Source organism: Ictalurus punctatus, chromosome 6 (genome assembly GCF_001660625.3).
Source record: "Ictalurus punctatus breed USDA103 chromosome 6, Coco_2.0, whole genome shotgun sequence".
NCBI lineage: Eukaryota > Metazoa > Chordata > Actinopteri > Siluriformes > Ictaluridae > Ictalurus > Ictalurus punctatus.
This window is the reverse complement of record NC_030421.2, coordinates 11,886,649-11,892,772: the sequence shown is the minus strand read 5'-3', so window position 1 is coordinate 11,892,772 and position 6,124 is coordinate 11,886,649. Positions and strand designations below refer to the sequence as shown.

At 36.5% G+C, this 6,124-nt stretch overlaps 1 long non-coding RNA gene across 3 annotated transcripts; it reads right to left on the bottom strand.

The window, feature by feature from the left end:
* Positions 1-399: 399 nt before the first annotated feature.
* LOC108266272 (uncharacterized) lies at positions 400-5,485 on the bottom strand. Of its 3 annotated transcripts, none has more exons than XR_001812848.3 (6): positions 4,754-5,485; positions 2,461-2,504; positions 2,013-2,126; positions 1,385-1,459; positions 810-905; positions 400-723 (listed from the first exon to the last, which is right to left on the bottom strand). It is a non-coding gene; the product is annotated as an uncharacterized LOC108266272 (long non-coding RNA). The 3 variants fall into 3 exon arrangements; XR_006982616.2 differs by having other exon boundaries at positions 1,385-1,456; XR_006982617.2 differs by lacking the exon at positions 4,754-5,485 and adding an exon at positions 2,785-2,873.
* Between the last annotated feature and the right edge of the window lie 639 nt (positions 5,486-6,124).

Sequence of the window (6,124 nt, the reverse complement as noted above, 5' to 3'; positions counted from 1 at the left end):
AATTAAAGAAAAAAGACATTTTTCCACATTCTGGGGACAATTTCTGGTAGACCAAACTTTAGAGGATGAGCGGACACACACACTATTATTCTGGTATTTCTAAATTGTAGGTACTTGTGAACAATCTGGGGACGCAATTTACAAACAATTGGGAAGGTGTTATAATGCATATTTCCAAGATAATTGATTAAGTCACATGAATAACAACATGCCTTTTATTTTAATCTGAAACATTTTGCCATTTGCAATGCAGTATTTTTGAACAGATAGTATTTTCACACAGATAGTATTTTCAGGCAGTTACTAATTAACACACAAATGTTTCTCACAAATGAAATGTAAAAAAGTAGAAAAAATAAAATTGTACAATACAAAATTCCAGCCATAAACTTAATAATAATAATAATAATAATAATAATAATAATAATAATAATAATAATAATAAACTAAAACTACCAATGATCTGTGCAAATAAAACCAAATGAAACCATGCAGACTTTTTCTGGGTTACATTTTCCTTTTAAGGGCAGTGATTCTATTTTTTACAAAGAACCTAACGGACAACCAATCCCTGCCTTTCAGTGCAACAGGCTCAGCTTTAATACAGGCCTCACAATGTTTTTTTTCCTGGCGCTGTGCAAGTTTATATGAACCTGTACAGATGTTTTTCAACTGCTTTCACTTCACTGGTCTCCCATCTCTTTTTCTTTACCACCTTAACACCTGAACAAATGCAAGACAAAGTTAGTCAAAACATGTAATGTCTTTCAATTTCATGAAAACAATCATGTTTGTTTATCAGACAATACCTTTGGGAACAGATGTGGTACTGGTTGGTTCTGTTGCTTGCTCAGATGCGGTTTTCTAGGCTAGCTCTGTAGATGGTTTCAGGTCTGGCTCAATATCTACTTAAACACAGAACAAGTGCACTCTTTTTGAATGCATCCTAAATGATTAAGGACACCTCATAATAATAATAATAATAATAATAATAAATTATTATTATTATTATTATTATTATTATTATTATTATTATTATTATTATTATTAACAACTACAGGTTGTGCATTTTCTGAAGAATACAGTGATTGTGGAGCTTAAAATGTGGTCACTATGGTGTTGCTAGGTGGTTGTAGATACAATTATACAAGTGAAGATGTCATCTACATGTACCAAGCCATTAGAGATTATAGAAAGGTCTAGCTAAGATTCCGTCTCCCATACACCATACTTGCCCTATCAATAGATAAAACTTAGTTCGGAGCCGCCCACATCACAGGCTTTTCACTGGAATAGACACCCATCATATCTGGTGTTTCACCGAATTAAGTACTAATTAAAAAGGTCCACTTTTTATATTCAGAAAAGTGACAATTTATTCAACCTGAGGAGTGCTTGTTTCCACTTGTGACTGCGGTATACAATACTGGTCATCAGCAAATGTTTCATCTGGCACCTGCTGAGTTAAAAAAAAAAACAAATGATAGAATACAAAATGTAATGAGACTTCAAATGATTTCATATTTAAAATACATTAGTGGAAAATAAGTGGGGAAAAAATTATTTGCCTTTTGGTTACATTTGAACTTTTCTTATTAAGCCAGCAAGGCTACTTTTGGCACATACTGCATAAAGCTATAAAAACAAAATGTTCTTTCTGAACTAAGACTGCAGACTTTTGCTGCTGATCATCACCAGCGGTAAGATCAGATTCCAGATGATGACTTTTTTCACCTATTATACTTATCACCTGAAACCACCCCAAATCACAATTAATCCTAAAAGTACAATTAACTAATTTATTAAGTAATTAAGTAAATAAAATTGAATGTGTAGAAAACAAGGGTTTTGCTAAACAAAGATAAACACATGTAACTGTATTGTGTAAAGTTTCATGTTAAAAGACAGTGTGGGGACCCAGTGTCTTTGAAAACACTGGTGTAGTACAATGTACATTGCGGGGACTTAACGTTTACTATGTTATAAAATATATTAAAAAGGCAATTCCATACCATATTACAGAATGAAGACTCATGCTGTGAATGTTGGGTGCAATGATGATCATCTCTAGAGGAACCATCTGACTCCAAACGATTACTGTCCACCTCTATTCCACTTTCTGTCACCTGAAAAGGGCAAAACAGTAACTAATAAGCCCAAAGTATGTTGGTATATCATAACTAAGCTGAACAGTGTAAAGTTGTAGAAAGTATTTTAGGCTAAAACACACCAAGCAAAGAAGACATTTGTAGAAAAAAAGACATGTTAAACTAGGCATCGTTTGGGGACCTGTTGTAAAGTTTCATGTTAAAAGACAGTGTGGGGACCCAGTGGGGGAGGGGTACCACTTCAATTGTCAATTGAAATCACTCCTTTGCAAAAACTGGTAGAGTACAATGTACATTGTGGGGACTTAACATTTACTATGTGATAAAATACATTAAAAAAGCAGTTCCATACCAGATTGCAGAATGTAGACTCATCTTCACAAATTCTGAAGGTATCTATATAGAAGGTGCATTAAATATTAATAGACAATCTAGCATTAGTAAAATAAATGGACTGATGCATTTAAATGCCTCATCAAGGCTGAGCTAGCTAACAAGCTAGAATAATCATTAGCTAACTAACACTAGCTAATTACTGAGAACACTATGCTATGTAAACCATAATTTAAAATGTTAAATACTAAAATAATTTACACTCCAACACAGTTTATTTAATAAACCCTCTTAGTAGTATAAGCTTTTAAAACATTCCGTGTCATGATAAATATTAACTCACATAAATTTTGGGTGCGATGCTAATTCACCTAACTCCACATGTCTCATTAAACTGAGATATTCAACCACATACTACTTCATTGGCTCAAAGCTCCAGTGATTGAAAGCTGAAATTCTGAGCTATCGTCTCCATCCAATACACACACACACACACACACACACACACACACACACACACACACACACACACAAATTAGTAAAGTATCATCTGTCAAAGTACTGGACTGTGTCAAGGATTTTTAAAGTAGACTATTTCTTTAGAGGACTCATTTATTAAATAACCTGATGAGGACTCATGTGTTGTGAACTGTGCTGCTCCAGCCTCATAGACTTTTGTTTGCCCTTAACTCCCAAAGGTGTCAGATACAAATTTGTCAGGGTAATCTTCCTCATTTATGTAGATTGCAAACTGCCCTTATGCACATACAAATTCACCCACTTGCGCATATTATAACTTTTTTAAGACTGGATTTCTATTAAACTTTGCCTCTGTGGATTGGTGTTCATAGTAGAGCAGATCTGCATCTGTTTCTCTTTCTGATCTGGTCTTTGCAATCGACTTCTAAACCTATGAAATTACCTAGAAATTATCCAACTTTGTTTAATTTTACTTGGCCTTTGGACATTTTTCAATTGAAAATTCATGAAGTTTTTGTAGTTAAAGATAGTACTAAAGTTAGTACTCCTCGTGCATTTGCACTTAAAAATTCCTACAAATCCATTGCAAAATTAAGTTAGAATGACTTTTAGATCCCTCTAGGGCAGATCCCTCTATGGTGAAATGTTGAATTTGTGTAAAAAAAAACAACAACTAATAGAAACACCAGAAATTTGAAGAAGTACCTAAATATTGGATTATGTTTTCTCTTCACACAACACTGGACAAGTATTTTGCTACCTGAATTTCTTTGGGTGTATTTTATGGATTTTGGGCACCTGAACTAGAAAATCACCTTGGCATGTTCCTATCATACCTCTGTGTGTGTGTGTGTGTGTGTGTGTGTGTGTGTGTGTGTGTGTGTGTGTGTGTGTGTGTGCAAGCAAAAAAAAAAGTTTTCCAGACATGAGCATGTGGATCTGCATTCTGCATTCACATTTAGTCTTCTTCAATACAAAACTTGGTGTAGTCAGTGATTAACTTGCTGATTTATATCTCCACTTAACATAAGAAAGTCCATTCACTGGTTGCAATTTATCTTCAAATGTTTACATTTTAACTATCCATGTAATTTACTAAAGTTTTTGGTATCATATTCCTCAATATATCAACTGAGGCACTTTACACAATATTTCTTTTCCATTCCTACAGTTGGTAAAAAGTAATTGGAAAGAAAGCATTTATGTATAAGGCTACCATGGATTGGAATAATTTACCTTCAAATATACGATCCTTGACATCATTTTACATGTTTAAAAATAGTTTGTTTTCTTATTTTAGACACATCGTATATGCTTCAGATGATGCTATATATATATATATAAATATATATATATAAAATATTATATCATTGCTGGGAAAACATCTGTTAATTTGTTTGTGGCCTTTCTGTGGCCATTTAGTGGTTGTGTTCACTAATTTCTTATTTCTTTGACGTCTGTGTGTTGCTTATCTTATTTGTAGTGTGTTTGTAGAATTGCTAATGGTTTCTCTTTACAGTATTGTTTTTCTTTTTTTCTTTTTTTCTTTCTTTTTTTTTGCTTATTTATTTATATATTTATGTATTACTTTTGTTTATATTTATAAGGACCCCCTTGAAAACAAGATGATCTAAAAAATAAATTTGGATCAATCACATTCATTCAATGAAAGTTTATAAATTTGTATTTCTACAAATTCCCACATAATACAAATAATCTAAAATTTTAGTGTGAAGAGCAAGCAAACATTTTGTTGTAGGAACACTATTGTAAGAAAAAAAAAAATGTCCAGTGTAAAAGCAAGCAGTGGAAACATACAAACATAGACTTACATTTTCTTTAGCTGAATATTAAAATCTGGCATCTTGTCACGATTCCCCCTTGAAGCAGCGTGCTCTAAGCGCGAATGCGCGAGCACCTGCTTTTCCGTTGTTGACTGTAATGACATCTGGACACGTGTGTTTTGTTTATGTTTCTGTCATGTCTCCTACCTGTTCTGTCACTGGCTGCGATTTCACGTGGGTCTGAATTGCTCTCAGCTGCTAGCGGTTTAGACGCTGATCATATCCGCATATATACCGCGCGCCTCCCAGCACACAACGCGGAAGATTAATACTTTAGAGTTAGTTTAGTTCGTAGCGTATTCATAGTCACGGTCCATGTTTAGAGTTAGTTTAGGTCATAGTCATAGTCATAGTCATAGTCATAGTCACGGTCCATATTTAGAGTTAGTTTAGCTCGTATCATAGTCATAGTCATAGTCATAGTCATAGTCACGGTCCATGTTTAGAGTTAGTTCACGCTGGATTATCCGCTTCCAGCCCTTCGTCATAGTTCATTTCTTGTATTGTTTATCGACCTAGATTCCTGCCTTGCCCCGTGTATGCCTGTTTGCCAATCGCCTGACCTCTTGCATGTTTGTGGATTACGTTTTGGATCACATTTTGGATTTGTCTGCCTGTCTCTCTTTCTAATAAACAACTGTTCATCCAGCACTTGCATCCGTCCTATCTCTGCTCCATCACGATTCGTGACAGAATCTTCCACCAAAACATGGATGCAGCAGGAGAACGGAGGAGACTCAGAACCCGGATGTCGACGCCAACCTTCCCCGCTATGGACTCCGTCCACTTCCTACAATGGACATTTATGGAGCCTGATCCATTTGATGGATTTTTCGGTGCCCCTGAATATTTTCTGGTAGACTGTCAATACTATTTCACCAGCCTGTTAGACCCTAAGCCAGAGGAGAAGCAATGGCTCCGATTCATGTGGTCCCGGTTCTTTGGACCGGCCCATCAATGGGTGCAGCTCAAACTGGATAAGCACTGTAGGAACCTGGATGGTGTAGAACAGTTTGTGGGGGAATTCATGGTGCGACTGGGGAGTCCGGAGGCGAAGGACGAGCTAGAACAACTTCTCAGGGGGGTAAGTCTGGCAGGCGAACCTGCCCTGCCATTTACCTACTACTACAGGCAACTTCATGCAGAGCTCAACTCTGAAATCCAAGTCAAGCCTCCAGTCCCTGAGGTCCAGGTCAAGCCTCCAGTCCCTGAGGTCCAGGTCAAGCCTCCAGTCCCTGAGGTCCAGGTCAAGCCTCCAGTCCCTGAGGTCCAGGTCCAAGCCAAGCCTCCAGGCTCTGACGTCCAAGCCAAGCCTCCAGGCTCTGACGTCCAAGCCAAGCCTCCGGTCCCTGAGGTCCA